Below are 18,396 nucleotides of genomic sequence, written 5' to 3'. Positions count from 1 at the left end.
CCCCAACCCCGCGCCACTCCCCAAGGTAGGTCCTTGTCTTTATCACATTATTCCTAAAGCTTGCGGATTTTTCCTCCTTGTCCAGCTCGCGCGTTCCCACATGGGGGGTGGGGGAGGAGGAGGGGGGAGAGGCGGGGCGGGAAGGTAGCCGGGTCCCTGCACCGCGCAGCTCTCATTCGCCTCGCTCCGACTCGGGCGAAGTTCTCGCGCAGCCGGCTGGCCACGGCCGGGGCCGGTCCGGGCGGGCGGCGGCGGCGGGTGCTCGGAGCCGGGCGGGGCGGCGGCGGCGGCGGCGGCGGCGGCGGCGGCGGCGCGGGGACGCGCGCTGTCTCTTTAAGGGAGCTCGGTCTGGGGTGGCGCTTTCCTCCGCGAAGGCTCCTTTGATATTAATAGTGTTGGTGTCTTGAAACTGACGTAATGCGCGGAGACTGAGGTCCTGACAAGCGATAACATTTCTGATAAAGACCCGATCTCACTGCAATCTTAAGCGTCCTCTTTTTTGGTGCTGCTCCTTTCTCCAGACCCCGCGTCCTCTCGATCGCTTTCTCGCCTTCCTAATTTTTTTTTTTTTTAAACAAAAAACAACACCCCCCCTCCCCTCTCCCACCCGGCACCGGGCACATCCTTGCTCTATTTCCTTTCTCTTTCTCTCGCTCTTTCTCTCTTTTTTTATAAGGGGGGGGAGGGAAGGGAAAGGGGGGGGAGGCAGGAAAGACCTTTTTCTCCCCCCCCCCCAATAATCCAAGATCAACTCTGCAAACAACAGAAGACGGTTCATGGCTCTGGCCGCCGCGCCACCATCTTTCGGGCTGCCGAGGGTGTTCTTGACGATTAATCAACAGGTAAGGAGGGGAGGCCCGGGCGGGCCGCGGGGCCGGGGGCCGCGGGGGGTTCGGGGGGCGCGGGAGCCCCTCTGCCAGGCCCGGGGAGCCGCGACGCGAGTGCTGCGCCCGCTCGTGTGTGCGCAAAATGTGGGCGATCGCAAGCGGGGAGCCCTGGGAATTAAAAGTGACTTTCTTTGAAAAAAAAAAAAAAAAAAAAAAAAAACGCAGAGGGAGAGTGTGCAGAAAGCCAAGCACAGGCTTCTCGGGTTTCACATGCATTTTCTTTCTTCCTTTTTTGCGCGTGTGATTTCTTTCTTTCTTTCTTCTTTTCTGCTCTCTTTTGCCCCCTTCCTCCCTTCCTTTTGGTGGGTCTAAGGCATCTGAGTCTTAGAAACGAACGACTTCAAACTGCAGTAGCCCTCGGAGTCAGGAGGGTCAAGTTCAGCCGCCGGGGAGGAGGAAAAACAAATCCCCATTTGCCAAAAAAAGAAGTTTCAGTCCGGTGCCCCCTCCCCCTCGCAGCCCCACTCCCCCTCGCTGTCTCTTTCTGGCTGATTTTAATTCTCTCCTACCGGGCGCAGCGGAGGAGCTGGGGGTGGTAGGACCCGAGGGGCCGCCGCCGCCGCCGCCGCCAGTTTTCTGGGGCTCCTGACAAGCGGGGAGCAGACTAGGCACCAGCATGCAGAGTAGTAAGTTGGGCGAACTTGGGAGGGTTGGTAGGGTCTCAGAGAGGGGCCTTCGTGTGGTCCCCAAAGTGGGAAAACAGTACAGGACTGGCGTTGGCTTTGAAGAGTTTGCAAAGCCAGGCTTCAAACTTTTTTCCCTTAAAGGCCCAGCTGGGCTGTAGATGGAGGGTGTCGCATCCCCCGATGCACCCGCCTCTGCGCGGCTCAGGGCAGCTTGACCGAGGGGTCTGTGCCCTGTCCGTGCCATGTGGCAGGCCTTGCAGCCAGGGCGCTTCCGTAGGGGCTGAGGAAGGGGCAGACTTCCTCTGCGGTGAGGATGATGCGCCCTGTGTCGCGGGTCAGCGGACACTGGCCGGTGATTAAATGCCTGACAGCGGTGGGACATCCAGGCGGACGGGCGCTTCGCCTTCTGTCTAGTTCCTGTTTGGGTTCTAGAGAAACGCATCTTTGAAAGGCCAAGGCAAACACCGCTGTCCCTTCAAATAACTCCAGGATTATAGGACCCCATGAATAATTTGAGAGTGAGACGGAGGTGGGAGCCCTTTGAAGTGCAAAGCTGTTTTTGTGGCTGGGAAAGCTTTTTTGTTAGTACCTGTGTGAGATGGTGGTGTTTCCCCTTTTCCCCCGGGGAAGTCAGTAACTGTTTTATGGCCCTAAGACTCTAAAGCAATTTAAGTTAGAGGGCGAGAGGGACTGGTGGGTGTCAGAGGGCATCTTGGACGTCTTACATTTTAGGTCTTGCTTTACTTCCTCATATCTTTTTAGGCCTCGGAATTGATACTATGAAAGTGAGTAAGAGCGATGGATCTTAATGATGAATCAAAATTATGGTAGCATATTCATCCTTATCCTATTTTGGAAAATCACAGCTAGAGTTTTAAGTGAGGTAAGTGAAGTGAGAAGCTTAGCGGAGAAGTTAAATCCACTTAGGCCGATTCATTGAACTTTCATAGATTCACTGAACTTCTGTAAACGCACCAGGTGAACAGGAAAGGGTCTGAGAGCTCAGCAAGTACAAAGGGAAAATGCAGATAGGGCCTGAGACAAAATTACCAAGAAATGCTTACTCTAGGCCTGCTTGTTGGCTTAAAAATTTGATTGTTCAAAGCAAAAATAAAATAGGAAGCTTCCAGCCACCTCTTTCGAGTCCTCCAGCTCTTAAGTTAAAACCTATGGATCTTGCTGGCATCATGTTACTTTTCCTGCTGGTTTTAGGAAAAGTTGATCATTTAGAAAAGTCTGCCAGAGTTAAAAATGCAAGGGGCAGCAAAGGAAAGTCATGCGGGCGGCCAGTTCTTGACGTGGACAAAATGAGAATGAAAGTTTCTGAGCTCGGTGTTGTAAAGTTTCTTACATGCTACTCATTTGCTTAGGCCACTTTCTCGGATGTTCCACCAGTTAATGTATAAAAGCAAACTAGCTCTAAAACGGTGTGGGCTTTTTCTCTTTCCCCAAGTATGCCAGGGTTGTGAATAAATACAGGGTTTGTATGGGAAGATGAATCGTTTCCTGTAAGTTGTGATGCTGACAGGACAGTCTGGAAACGATACCAACGTTTTGAGGATTTTTTTTTTTTTTTTTTTTTTTACCTTTAAGTGAAAGTTTATTAATGACATGCTTAATCTTAACAAGTCAAACATATCGTTCTTAGAGCTTCTCTGTCCTCAGATTTCGTAACTTCCTTTTTAAGCTATACCCTTGGATGGAAACATCTCTAGATTCAGTTAATATACAGGGCCACCAACGTGCTAAAGTTTGACAATTATTTCTGGATATCAGTAACGTGAAAATAAAACTCCTAAAGCGGAAACAGAGTTTTAGTGCCAACATTATGACTTGATTTCTCTAAATGAGAGGCATTCCCAAGCTTCATTAATACTCTGTTGGCAAAGTATTATTTACCATCGGCGAGTTGACATTTATGGCTTCCTGATATATCTGTTATATGTTAGGATATGTGTGTGTAGAATACTTTTCCACTCATAGTAACAAAGTCGGACCCTCTCCAAATAAATGGTGGAACATAGCAAGTTCCTCACAAAAAAGTTAGTCACTCTTGAATTTTAGACACTGCAAGGGTCTTTGCTGCTTTTTAGATTTTGTCCTTTGTCTCTTAAAGGTAACATTAAAAGAAGGAGAAAAGTGTCATAGTAGCTGGGAAGTCTGACTTGATTTTAGAGCTCAGCATTTTGAAGAGTAGGATTTTATAGGATTTTATAAAATCTTCTACATACTTGCTTAAAAATAGGTTAGAATCCGTATAAGTGTGCTAGTCATAAGTGACTTACACATGGCCCTACCATATTTTCAGTATTATTTTTGCTTTTCTTTTAAGTCACATACCACTCCTGAGTTTCCTCTGATTTCCACAGGGTAGGTCTCGCTAATACACACAAGGAAATCTTCATTCATAAGGAAAACCTTCAAAGCAGGGAAATGAATTCATCTGTGGAAAAGCTGCTTTTTAAGATTCTAGTATTTCAGTGATGTTTCTATTATTATTGTTGTTATTATTTTTGATGTGTGTGTGTGTGTGTCTGTGTCTTGTGGGGAGGGAGAGAGAGAGAGCGCGCGCGCGCAAGAGAGAAGAAATAGAGACTACAGTTTGCAATTAATGACCTGCACATTTGTACTAAATACATAGGGTGATAAGTTTTAATAAACTCTTGTCTTACCTTCTTTGTTGAAGTAAATAAACATTACTGAAAGTTTTCAAAGGGCTTGCAGCAAATTGTTTTTGAGCTAGAACTTTATTTTGAATTTGAAATGAGCACAGATATTGATAACAGGCCTTTAAATTTTTTTAATAATACGTGTATGTAAAAATTTTTTTCCTTCAATACCCCTTTTGATAGCAAACAATGTAACAACACTATACTATTGTGTGTAAAACAAAACAGACTTTAAGAAAGTTAGGGGCAGGTGTTTATAATTGATTTAAAGGGAAAATTATTATTTTTGTAAAAAGTGATGCACTTAAAATAAAATGACTGGTGCACATTAAAACATATTCTTATTAAGATATTCTGTGGTGTGTAAAATGCAGCCATTCATTCAACAGGCTGACAACTTTCCACTTGGTATTTGCCTTTGCTTAATTTAGTTTCCGCAGGACAGCTAGTGTGGTAGTCTGCATCTGTTTTTGGCAGGCATAGAAAACTATAAACTCAGACAGTTTTGTCCCAAATACTGCAGCTCACAAGTTACAATCAATTTGATAAAAACAGGCAAGTGTTATGGACTTGCTTTCTGTTGTTCATCCTTGGTCAAGCTTTCAGGTAACAGAGGGTTCTTTCTCTTCCCCTCTTTTGCTGGTTATAAGTACTAATAGCCTTGATAACTAATTCTGAGTCTTGTTTACTCATTTAGCTTCCTTATTTATTGCTGATTGAAATTTGGGGAAATTAATGACAGCATGTCTAGACTTGGTTTTACTTTTACTGTCTATCTATGTGATAACATAGATAGACATATTCTATATTCATCTTTTGATACCACTATACAGAAATAAGTGAATTCTTTGTTACTATTCTAGTTATGATTTATGGAATTGTAGGGTCCCTCTTAGATAAAATATGAAGCAACTCTTACAGCCTTTGTCAAGTAGAAATTTAGTCTGATTCTCTCAGGGCACTTGTAATCATCATGGATAGAGAATACTAACGCACTTTGCAGTTCTTTATGTTGAAAAAAATTGAGAACAGTTTTTTATAATTATCAAAATTATTTACCTCCTAAAAGCTTTAACCAGTAGATTAAAGTAAATATGTTAAAATACCAAGTGGTATTTTATACACTGTTCAGTAGCAAACAGTTTTGCGGAGGGAATAACCACTTTTAAAAATTTATCCTCGGGTGTAAGTGGGTCTTAAGCCGTTTGTTTATTTGTATAGGATATTCTATTAATTATATATGGCCTATCACTCAGTGGTTCTCAGATCCCTGGGAACCAAATTCGTTGGCCTTTGATTTGGTTCTCTGATGGATATAATAACGTAGAACTTGGTTTAGGTTAGAAAGAGAGCTTTGGGTTTACGGAAACCCCTTTGCTGAATTGGCAGAAGGATCTATGGATGAAAATGATCTAAATTGTTGAGAGTGAGTTAGATGAAGAAGCTGGCTGGTCGCTGCAGCTGTAGTAGCTGTTATGGTAGCAATGTCTACTTTCTGTCGTTAAACTTTTTTTTTTTCCAAAGAGCACAAATCCAGGCAGCAAACTGAAGATGAAATTATCTATGTACTTCACATTTGAAGCATCAGTGGAAATCATTTTCTGATTCGAAGTTATGATCGAAATACAAATAACATCAAAACACCCCAAAGAAAGACATGAAGGATACGCTTTTTGTTCCTAAGTATGTTTCAGTAAAAATAAGAAAGAAAACTTTTAATTTTTAAAATGTTTCTAGCTCTTTAAAAACCTGCAGTAAATACTTTACAAGTGGCTAGACACCTTCCCTGGTGGTTTAGTTTACACAAGCAGGAAACTTTCTCTCTTACTCTTTCTCTCTCTCTTTCTTGTTTTCTTTAAACCAACTGACGTAATGCCAAACTTTGCTTTAAAAGAACAGACAGAAGTAATTGGTAGCTTTTAACTTTTAATAATGTTCTGGATTGGTTTTAGTGGCCAAAATGCCATTTAAAAAAAAAAAAAAAAAGTTCAAGTAAGAACGGGCTTGTGGCCTGAGGAAGAAAGGCTCTGTTGATGCAGTTATTTTTATTCTGTTTTTCAATCTGTTATTAAAAATCTTTCCTGCTGAGCCCTGCTGGATTTCTCCAATTGCTCTCTGTGATGGCTGGTGCATTTCAGGTTACCGTAACTTAAACAGTTTTTGGGTTTTGGGGAGAGTGGGTATTTGTGTTGCATTATTTCTTTCTTATTTGGGGAAAAAAATTTGTTTTTGTTTCATTTGACGTGAATTAATTAAGATTATCAATGGCGACAGGTCAATGAATACGTTTATATAAAGAACGCTACACCTGTTAGCAGGAGTCTGAAATGTGGAAGTTTAATTGTGACATTAATCATCTTTATGTGCAGAGGAAGGAAAATAGATGAAACTTTACAAAAATATATTTTTAGATTGAAAGCGTTAATTTTAAGGGTCATTTTGTTTCTATGGGCGGCCCTTTTTGCTCACAAATTTAGATGATAGTTTTTAACCCTATTATCACACAGTGTTTTTAGTTTCCTTTTTTTTTTTTTTTTTAATAGTCATTTTCTCTCTTCCTGGTCTTGTATAGGCAAACAGAACTTTCTCCAGTTAAGAGATAACTTGGTGATGTTGGTTGACATCAGGGCAACTTCAGAAGCTGGCAAGTAGGAAAATCTTTTCAGAGGGCAAAAAGATTTGTGCCAGTTTTTCCTTCCTTGGAGAAAGACGTTCCACCCAGAAATGGGGCCCTGTGCCCCATTTGGTGGGCCAGAACTGACTATCGACATTTCTGGTAGGAATTGTTCGGAAGGTTTAAATCTTATGGTTACTTGTCTTGGTTTAAATCTTACAGTTACTTGTCTTGGACTTTGCTTTTAACCCCAAATTTGTTCTGAGGGTTTTTGTTTTTGTTTTGTTTTCCTTTTACACAAGAGTGTGTTTTAGAAATAATACGTACTGAAAATTAGGTATCATACAGATACCTTAAAATGTCTTTTAAGGCATTAGTAATTATCATGAAAAGCATTCCGTATATTCAGGGAAGTAGAAGAGTTCCCTGCGTGGAAATTTGATGGTTTTGATTTACCTTACGTTTTTCTCATTTTTTCTTGTGAGAACTACAGATTTCAGTTCAAATCAGGCATTTTTTCTCTGCTAACCACTCCTTTACATAAGGATGTGTCAGGAAAAACTGTAGGAACTTAAGCTATAACTTGTTCGCATCAGCATAGAGAGAGTATCTTAGAGTGAGTCTTGATTTATTTTTTACAAAGTTTTCAAACTGGAATTTCAGGTGATGGGTCTCTCCGTCACTACGTTTTTGTTGAATGAATATTGGTTTATTACTGCAAAACTGAGGGAACAGTAATAAAGTTTGGTGAGAAGAGAAAAAAAAGGAAGAGAGAGGTGTTCAGAGCTGCAGTCCTTTAATATCAGTAGTTTGTTTACTGTTCAGTGGTGGGGAGGGGTTGGAGAGGCTTTGTGGAAGATGATACCAAAAAAAAAAAAAAAAAAATCCATCAATTGCGCATAGGATCCCCTCCCCTTAAGGTTTACTTAAACAATATGTTTCGGTTTTGCCTCAAGCCATTCCGCACCACTTCTGCTCCAAGAATCCACCACTATCTTGGTTCCTGAGCAATTAAGGATGACCCTTTCTGTTATATAATGAACTGCAGTATTGTTTGAACAAAGGTAATGTATTTTGATTTGTGTGATATTCTGGTAACTAGCAGTAGGATGTCTGTAGTATGAGAGGAAATCTAGCATTGTGAATGCTTGCAAATGGTTGATGTATCCACGGTATGTTTAAATTACTGCTGATATGTGCGCATGCTATTGCAGGTATGTGTTATGTATGTAGTATTTGTGGATGGACGATACGTAGATACACCTTGATGGTGGAATCCACTTTGCTAAACAATTAACTCTACACTTTAAAACATACATCTTTTAAGGAGCTACATGACCTACTTTATAAAGTCTCGAAGTTCGAAATGAGTTTGGAGTTTAAACATAATGAAGCCATCATGATCATAATACTTATACCTACGCTGAATTTACTAAGAAATTTAAGAAATGACAAAAAAACTGTACATCAAAATGCCACCTTTCAGTGTATTCTAAGAAATGCTTCTGCAGATAATTTTTTTAAAATCCCAAATTTCTGTTGAGAGGAGCAGTTAAGTGACGGTGCTGTTTCTGAATATATCTTTTTAATGGATAGCACTTTATAGTTTACGATTCTGTCATCTTAAAACGTTATGTAGAAATAATATGGAACATGTAAAGACTTTGTACTATGATCCAATGCGTTTATCCCTAGGGTGATGGATTCTGTGCGTCACCCAAATGTGATGCTATTTGCCAGGCTTGTAATACTGGTTTGAGGGTTGCTGTATGTCCTATTTCATCAAGCAACACAATACAACAACTTTGGTATCTAGGTAATTGACGGTCAAAATACGTTCTGGAAAATGTTCTAAATACTTTTAAGTAAGTCAGAAGTTAACTTATATATTCAGTTTATTTAACATGAATAAACAAGTGACTCACTGTCAGCTATTTAAGCCTTCTATTATAGACAGTGTTAGAGGGAAATATACAAGTGTCCATAGTTTATTTTCTGATTCTTTTTTCCTTTATTTGATGGGAGCATGGTTCTCTTTTTTGCATTTATAATTGCTTTATCTGTTAATTATTTGTATCCATGGTAGTGAGTAGTATTATAAAGAATAATAAACATATTCATATTACCTAATGTATATGTCCCAAGCTTTAAAAAAGCATTAATATTACATTATTAAATTATTAGAGTAACCAAGAATGAACCCAGTAGAGGATGATAGATATACCACAACTGCTATTTAGACATTAAATGTATTTTAGCTGTAGAAAAAGGAGAGGAAAAAAGATTTTTGCCTCAAAATTTTTTTTCACTTGTAGAATTTGGACAGAATTTATGAAACTTACAAATCAACAAACATTTTTTACTATAACATGTGTTTCTTGGTTAGATTCTACAATATGGCTTTCAGTGAATCCTTGTGAATCAGTATTTCTGTTTCGCCTTATAGAAGCGTGTATTATATCTGAGATCAGATACAGCTATAAATAGTGTAAATCTATACGGCAGACGTTAGTTTGTGGAATCTGATTTCTCTATTACATGATACACTTCATGTGTAAAGGGATCAAGCATTACTAATCTATTTTAGCTTTATTGTTTTCTCTGAGCTATGCACAAGTGTAGCATATGAATTAGTGACTTCATATGAACTATGTACATGTACATGCATATGTCTGTATTCTCACTCATATAGAATGTTTTCGCATTACAGGCACCAAATGGAATTTTAACATAGTACATATTTTTTTTGAAATGACTTTAGTCTCTGTAATATCCATTTTAATTACTTAATGCATCCCAACACCTATCTGAGGATTAATTTAATTAGAATTTTGGTTCTGAAATGAGAGTGAGAGTGGCAAAACAAATTAAAACTAACTTCTACTTGTGACTTCTTTGTGATGTCAGTATCCACACATCTTTAGCTCTGAAAGATGCAGAAAGAAATACATCAGCCTGTTTTTTCTTTCAATACTATTAAGTAGCTCCGAACATATAAAAGTTCTTAAAAGAGATTTTGGCATTTGTTTCTGCTTTACTTTTTGATACCATTAAATATTTTTGAGAAGAGAATCTAGCTCGCTTTAATTTTTTAAAATACCATTCAACTGATGGAAGTTAAGTTTATATATATATAAAACTTATATATATATAAAACTTTTAATCAAGGCCCATGTTATTAAATTTTCTCAATACATATTAGTCTGATTGTTAAATAATTAATAGTTCTTTACCAGTTATTTATAGATATATCTTTGAGATTGTTTAAAATCATGTATTTTTCTGTATTTGGCTGCTAAATTTTTATGTTAATAAATTGATTAAATTATAAATTGAAAAACCACAAATGATTATGTTTAATACTGTCTTTAACTTATTTTTGGAAGTATTTTTTTTTAAAGATTATTGCAAATTTTACTCCTCAGGTTTGCCAACTTAGGTACGTTTTAGAAGCTAACTTTAGGTACGAGTGGCCAGTGTAAGCAATAACACATTTAAGTAATGCGTAATATGAAACCTCATTTTTCTGTAATTTACAAGCAGATAGTAAGGAGATGTTTCTCTTTTGTATTTAGAATGAATTTGCATTACATTCATTGGATGCAAGATGTAGTAAATTACTTTAAGAAGCTCGCTGTCATCTAAACCCCAATTACAATAAACTCTTTATTTTACTCTCTGTCCCATCACTGTTTATTCTACTTTTAAATGTCTCGTTCTTAAGACAATTTATGTTGTTGAAAGAGTGTCCTCATTATTTACATTTTACTTTTCCTTTGTACTTTGATAAGCTTTAAATAAGAAAGCTGTCACTCAAGATTTCAGGCCAGTAGTAAAAAATCATAAAGTACACGTTTTATGTGTAAATGTTTGTGTATGATCTTGCATGTTCACTTTGTCAAAACATTCCACTCTTTAGCATTCCCCATATTTGTGTACACTCTGTACACACCTGTCTTGTACTTTTTACTCCCAGGATAGTTCAGTATATCATTGTTAACATTTAATTATGTGTATACATGCTTGTCTCACTCCCTGAATAATTCCATTGGCAATAATAAAAATTAAAAAGTGAGACCAGTGATGATTAGAAATGGAAAATAGGGGGGTAGATATTAGCGTAAGCAGATTTCCCTCCTTTTTGTTTTTCCCATTTTCGGTTCCTATTTAAAAAGATTTATGTATGTATATCTGAACAGAAGAGGGATTTGGATACTGCACAATCCATTATAACATAAGGAACTGTTGCTGTGTATGGCTTTACTTATTTATATATTTTTGACATGGAAAACTCTGACCTCTTTGCCTGTGGTACTTGGGAATTTTAGATAAACCCCACTGGGGTCCCACTCATCAGTTCTGGCTTTGCGTGACAAAAAGCATCCTCTAGCTTCTGGTGTGCTACTGTGCTGTTTCCCTTCAGGAGTGGAAGCCCTGTAAGTTAATTTGGCATTTGAAAGCACAACTAGAATTTTTCCTTTTTGAAAATCCTCTGGATGGTTTTCAGAGGAGTAAGCAGAGATCATGGACAGCGTGATGTTGTTCATCTCAGGATGCTAAAGAAAATTATGCTGAGAGCAAGCATGCTTCCTCTGGATTATTCTGCCATGCTTTATTACCTTTTTTTTTTTTCCTCTTTGGGATCTAATATTTCAGGTTTTGGAGGAGTGAGGCTTTCTCCTTTCAGTGGAAAAATGTGCCAGCTCTAGGATTTTTACTTCCATTTCTTTATAATATTTATATTTTTAGGGAGAGAGGCATGAGAAGAAGAACTTATATACTGTAAAATAATAATTTGATTTTATTGTTTGCTCTTGAGCAGGCCTTTGCCATTCCATTTCTATGAGGAAATGCATCCAATGAAATTAAATAAAGTTGTGGTATGATTTTGCAACAATTCTAAGCACCAACTGTGACATATTTCTGGCAAAAAAATTAAGGCAATTTTAGATACTCAGTGCTTCCACCAAACTCTGTATTCCAAGTTTATAAATATGAATTTGATCGTTTGATCATGGATGATGCTTGAAATGAATGTATCTTGATTCAGGGAAGAGAGTACTTAAATTATGCTCACCATCAATGTGCTTTAGATTTGCAAGAAATAGAATGCCAAGCATCATGCTTTCAGCCCTTTGAGATCTTTAGGAAAGAGTTTTACTTGTTTATGGTAGCTTATATTCAATAACATCAAGCACAGACTGTTTATCATATTTGTGCCTTGAGCTGTAGTGAAGTTCAGTAAGTGATTGTATTTCCATCAAGGTTTGGGGAGTAATGAACACTTAGTAACCATCTGCTAAGGATGGTTCTGAGGTTTGGAATTTGTAACTGATTTTTAGGAGCTACGGCGTAAGTATAAAATAGGTGGAAATACTCAGTGATCTCCTTTTATAAAAGTTAGTTCTGTCTTTAATGTCTAGGAAAATATAGCAGTGAATATTTGCTTTTTGTATGTTTTGTCTCCAAGCAGAGGAAACTGACAGTTTTATGTTTTAAGTGCCGAAAGTTGTTCTTGGCTATGCACCCCCTAAGTTAATCACTGAGATGTTAACTTGATTTTTCTTTCTTTAAAAAGTTTTCAAATTTTAAAGCACAGTACGCTTCCATTATTTCCAAATTGACATCCTGCGTTCTGGATTGGTTTTTAGAGAAATGTTCTCCAAATTCTCTTGAATTGCTTGAAGTCCATTGATTTTGAAATACTGAGTTTTGCTTTTTAAGCTTTTCAGAAAGGAGAGGAAATACTTCATCTTTTGAGGCTTTTCTTATTATAGAACCCTTTTTATCTCCCATAAAATGCAAATTAATTTTGCATTCATTTTTTATTCTTGTGTGTGTGTTATCTTTTCAGAAACTCATTTTGAGGCATCAGAAATTGATCAGTGATTTGAGCTTCCCTTTCACACCTTCCTCTGATAAGATATTTTGGTCATTTCTAAGGAGTCACTACGGATAAATCCTTTCTTATGTCATTTGCACAGTTTTATTTTTACTTCAAATGAGTGGTATTCGAAAAGCATATATTTATTCCTTGAGGTTAATTGCAAAAATTATGAACAGTATAAAATAACATGACATTTAGTTGTTTCTCATTTGCGTCTGAGGCAATTTGTATCTAAAAATTTGATTGAAGGAAAAAGAAAAAATATTTCAACCAGCCTTGAAATCAGTGTAAGATAGTCCTACGGAATTTTCCAAAATTAGTAAGAAAATGTGAAATATTTTCAATGCACAGGGTTAAAATTAAACTGCATATATAGTGGATACTTTAACCTGACATATTTTACTGTAAAACTGTTTTAGTATAAAGAAAAATTCCTCTGGTTTTGCCTGTATTTTATTTTTTTGCAAACTGCTTTGCTTAAAATGATTGGCATCCTTAAATTATAGTTTTGTGTAAAACAAATAAGGCTGCTACTCTAAAGAAGCAGCGGCTCTGCACATTCATCTTAAAGACTATTTTGAAATATTTTCATTTGGAACAAGTGCATCAAGCCCTAAAGAAATAGGTACCAAATTGCAAACTAGTATCCCAAACACATCACCCAGCTATTCACTGAAAGTGGGATTGACTCTGAGAAAGCACATTATTTCCATTCGCAGTGTAGTGTTTTTAACAGTATTTTGGTGTCTCCACTGGTAGAAACGTGGACATTTCAACCAACCACCTCCTTGTTTGGTTCCCGTGATGTCAGGTGAACATTTTGCCAGAACTTTTGGTCTGGTGTAATCAAACCGTGTTGTGGAATTAGGCTAATATGATGATTTCAGATCATGTTTAATGTGTTATTTTGAAAAGATACTTTAAAAAAATTCACCTATTTGGAATATAATGGAAGAGCCTGGGCAGTGTTTTTAGATTTGATTCCAAGCCTCTAGCTACAGATCAAGAAGGACAAAATTCCACAGATATTTCTTCTTTTCCTAATGTAGGAGAAAATGGGGCTTATTTGCATAAACACTCTTGTAGAAATAGTTGGTCAACTTTATTTCGACCAAAGATGATTGTATAAAATTGGAGCAAACTTTCTGAGCCCGACAATATTGTGCATTTTAGTTCCTTAGGTAACATGGATAAAACCATGTACAAAAGGAAACTAAGAAAAGAATAAATTTCATCTCCTGTTGGAGGTTAGATGTAGAGTGAACTGCTTAGTCTCTGAGAGAATTTTCTTAGCTCTGTGCCCCATTTCCTTGGCTGGCGGGTACATTTCATCATGTGCATGAGTGTACGATGTTCTGCTTCCCGCATACATGTGCACATGTGGATCTATTCTGAAGAGTCTTTTAACACTTTTTTGTTGAGGAAAAGTAGACCGTGGCCAAGGAAACACTTCTTTCCTCAATGGCTGAACTTTCCTGGAATGGTCCGTTTTGTATCTGCTGCTCAAGTTTAAATTTTGTTTCTTTGTTTTTCTTTAATTCAGGTATTGTTCAGAGTGACCATAGGGTCCTGTTTTATTTTGAGTGATAGAAGGGGCATGACCTCTATCCATTTGAGCAGACTCGTCTTATTTTACAAAGGAGAAAACTGACAATTAACTGAATTTTCCATGATCACACAGCTAGTTAACTAAAGGACTGAACTAGAATTCGTGTTTGATCACCATCCTCATTTATATCTATAACACTAAACAATTTTGACATTTGTTGAGGAAATCTGCCTGCTATTTGCTATTCATTCATCTTTATTTTTCCTTTTGTAGATGGATGGGAGAATAGAATTAGAATACCATTTAGTATGCATTGGGAAATTGATGATCATATAATAAGTCAGTTGGTATATTCCATATTATTTCTCTATCAATATCTTATGAAGATATGGGAATCAAATATTTAGTCTAGAAGTTACCCTGGAAGGTTAAAACGTTACTGCAGAAAATCTAGGCTTAATGTCTCTTTCACACACCTGAGCAATAGATGCCTCTTTGGGTTCATATGTATAAAATCCAGTTGGTCTGAAGAATTGGTTATAAAATGATCATTAATAAGAATTTAACTTTGTATTATTATTCTCCTTTTAACTTAAAATACCTCCAACATTTATCTATTTTGAGACCAGTTTAAAAAAAAGCAATCCATTTGTATTAAGGACTTTTTTTATCTTCCAAGAAACTGAGAAACTGGACTTTTCTTTACTCATAACACCCATAAGCCCCTTGGCAGGTTGAAAACTACAGACAACATCTGTGAGATTAAGCCTGAAATGTGCAATGAGTTATTAAAATGTGGTTGAGAAACCATTTGTGGCATTTTACATAGACTCCTCAGCATTTATAAAAACAAATTAACAAAAGAATAATGAAGGAACCTCATTTATTTTAAATGCTTTTCTTATCCTGTCTTTTGAACGATAAATTTCAACCTACATGTAGTGAAAATGAACTATTTTATAAAATATAAATTTAATCTATATTTTTTAGCATTTCTTTAACATTCCATTTTTATCTATGACGCCACTGTACAATATGGATGCAATTAACATTTCTTTATTGGTTGTAGTTAAGCTAATTTTAATCATTTAATCTGTTGCATTGGAAAAACGGGAAAAAAAATCTCTGTCTTTTTAGACATCTGAGGTATTTCATGTAAATCTCTTGTTTCTTTTTAGCTTTCAGTCCTAATAGCTATATTATATCATTTAAAATGTTAATGCAACTCCCCCATCAGTGAAATTTGTGATTTATACCCCCCCATGCCACCATTTCCATTTCTGTTTTAAAGAATTGTGGTGAATGCCATGCAGAAGGGTATTGGACCCAAGACCTCCCCAAACTCTTTCAAAAGACAGCTTCAGAAGTGGCTTTGGAAAGCAGGAGGAGGTGTGTCCACCGCTGAAATGGGCTGGTTTGGTCCAGGGTCTGTATTTGAACTCGCATGTTCAGTTGCAAGGTGAAGATACCTGTTGGTCTGGCTTTTGTTTGTCTGGGTTTTCCTCTGTTTCTTAGCCAGAGGGCAGACTTTTTTTTTTTTTCTTTAAATATGGTTGTTTTGTTTTTTCAATGTTTCTTTCAGGTGAAAACCCTTTATAAATGGCTATGGATAGTTATTCCTGTAAAAGGATATAGTTTGCTTATGGAAGATTATCATATTCAGTTAGTTAGAGAGTAATGGAATGATCTTTAACATTAAAAAGCAGTTCTTCCAAAATGGATTAAGGAACCATTTTGACTATTATGCTGATCATCCTACAGAGCGAAAAATCTCTTTCTTGGTGTAGTGAGCATACTATACAGAGCAAGGCTGAAAACTTCCATTATTATTATATAAATATCTAGGATTTTTCCCCTTCTCTTCCTCTGGCTATTATTTCTTTATATAGGTTTTACTTTTTACTTTTTTTTTTTTTTTTGCCCCGGCTGTAAATTACAGTTTAACATCCAATGTATACCTAATCGAACCATAGGAAACACTATCAGTGCCTATCTCGCCCTAGTCTGTCTTTTTATTTATTTATTTATTTTTGGCTGCACTGGGTCTCCGTTGCTGCACACAGGCTTTCTCTAGTTGCAGCGAGTGGGGGCTACTCTTCGTTGCGGTGCACGGGCTTCTCATTGCAGTGGCTTCTCTTGTTGTGGAGCACAGGCTCTAGGCGCATGGGCTTCAGTAGTTGTAGCATGCGGGCTCAGTAGTTGCGGCACGCGGGCCCTAGAGCACACGGGCTTCAGTAGTTGTGGCACACGGGCTCAGTTGTTGTGGCTCGTGGGCCCTAGAGCGCAGGCTCAGTAGTTGTGGCGCACGGGCTTAGTTGCTCCGCGGCATGTGGGATCTTCCCGGACCAGGGCTTCAACCCGTGTCCCCTGCATTGGCAGGTGGATTCTTAACCACTGCACCACCAGGGAAGCTCTCGCCCTAGTCTTTCTTAATGTTATTTTGGAATTTATTTTTCTATTTGATTCTCTCCCTTATATTCCAGCTATCTATTTTTCTCCTTTGACTTTAGGAGATTGGAACTTTATCCTGTATTCTTGGCATTGCAGATCAAAATAAATTTAAAGTGGTTCTTACTCTGAGCTTTGTTTATCAGAAAGTACTTTTTTGTTGGCTTTTAAAACAGATCAAATCCAGATAAGGTTTAAATGAGTTTTTTGTATTTCATTTTTTCTTTCCACTTATTAAGGGATTTGCTTTCCTTAGTATAAATCAGTATACATTTAATTTTATTTTATTGCCCCTGAATCAAAACTATTCTCCCTGAATATATTCACTTACTTTTGGTAAACACCTTCTCAAACAACTTTAAACCATTTTATACTTGTTCTCACAGCACGTATTTGTGAACAAAAACTATCCTGGATGTTTTATAGAAGGTAGTTAAATGGCATTTATCTTCTGCTCTTTTGGATTATAATCCAATTGCAGTTCTTGGAATCTAGGAAAAGTTCAGTTGCAATTGTATAGCTAATGTATGGTTACTGAAGCTGAGAGATAGGTTATGGTTTAAGCACTGTATTGATTTTAGGTAACAGTCGGCAAATAATGAAGATAGTTCCCTTGACAGTTTAGAAAAATACAAGGTAAAATGAAACAAAAGGCTACTTTTTATTTATTTCCAGATGGATTCCATCTCATGGCACAAAGTCAAAACGCTGCTTTTTGAGGTTTATTAATTAGAATGTTTCTAAGCCAGATATGGAATCCTGTCTCCTTTTTCAGATAAAAGGTAAACCTACTCATATATAAAAATAACTTTAGAGGGGGAAAATATTGAAAGCCTGAATCTGGGGCTCTTTTCATGTACATCTCCATGACTCCTCCATTTATGGACACTGCTATATTGAGGACACCAGTGGCCTCATGGCAGCCAAGCCCAATGGTCTTTCCATCCGGCTGCACCTCTTAAATGAATTGGATGCTGCCAACCACTCTCATGAGTATCTCTCTTGGCTTGGCTTCTGGGGCACTGCATCCCTGCCACACTCATTCTAGTCTGTGTTTGACTTTCCTCTTAATCTCTGCAATTTTCCTTGAGGATTATATGCTTTCACCTTTTGATCTGAATGAAATCATTCCAGTGTTTTATCTCTAGACCCAAGTTGACTCTGAGTTCGGGTTTTTCACCTGTTTGTCATCATTAGCTTGGCATGCGGGACCCTAAACTCTGCTCCCAGTTTATCAGTTCCATCTTTACAATACCATGTGTTCTATCCTTAAAGTAGTATTGAGTTCCAGAACATGGCCAAACCTACCTTCCTTCATGTTCTCCCCTCTCTGAAATGCCTTTCTTTCAAGTAGGCTTAACTATAGGAATTCTACCTATTCCTCAGATGTTGACTTTTGTATTTCTTCTTTCTGAAGCCTTTCCATTTCCACTCATTTAGATTTAAACATCCTTGCCCTGTGCTTTCACTTATTTATGGCTTTAGTATAGCCCATACCAGAATCCACTTGGCATTGCAAGTGTGAGGAGAGTAAAAGCATACCCAATTTCTTTCTTTTTACAATGCCTTGGATACAGTGGGTTCTCAAACATGTTGTATTACATTGGCACTTAGGAGAAGTACACTTTGGCCAGAAGAGCATAAGACTTTTAGGGGTTGAGAAAATTGTGAAATTGGATTGTCAGGTTTCAGAGAGGAAAAGGATTATCTGATGTT

At 37.6% G+C, this 18,396-nt stretch overlaps 1 protein-coding gene across 1 annotated transcript in view; it reads left to right on the top strand.

The window, feature by feature from the left end:
* The first annotated feature begins 820 nt into the window (after positions 1-820).
* Positions 821-18,396, top strand: part of TRPS1 (transcriptional repressor GATA binding 1) — a 250,813-nt gene continuing 233,237 nt past the window's right edge. Inside the window, exon 1 of the mRNA XM_061171547.1 lies at positions 821-842. The gene's annotated coding sequence lies outside the window, so the exon portion shown is untranslated. The remainder of the gene's footprint in view (positions 843-18,396) is intronic.

The sequence above is a fragment of the Eubalaena glacialis genome, chromosome 17 (genome assembly GCF_028564815.1).
Source record: "Eubalaena glacialis isolate mEubGla1 chromosome 17, mEubGla1.1.hap2.+ XY, whole genome shotgun sequence".
Lineage (NCBI taxonomy): Eukaryota > Metazoa > Chordata > Mammalia > Artiodactyla > Balaenidae > Eubalaena > Eubalaena glacialis.
The sequence above is the reverse complement of the archived record's forward strand: the minus strand, read 5'-3'. Positions and strand labels throughout refer to the sequence as shown.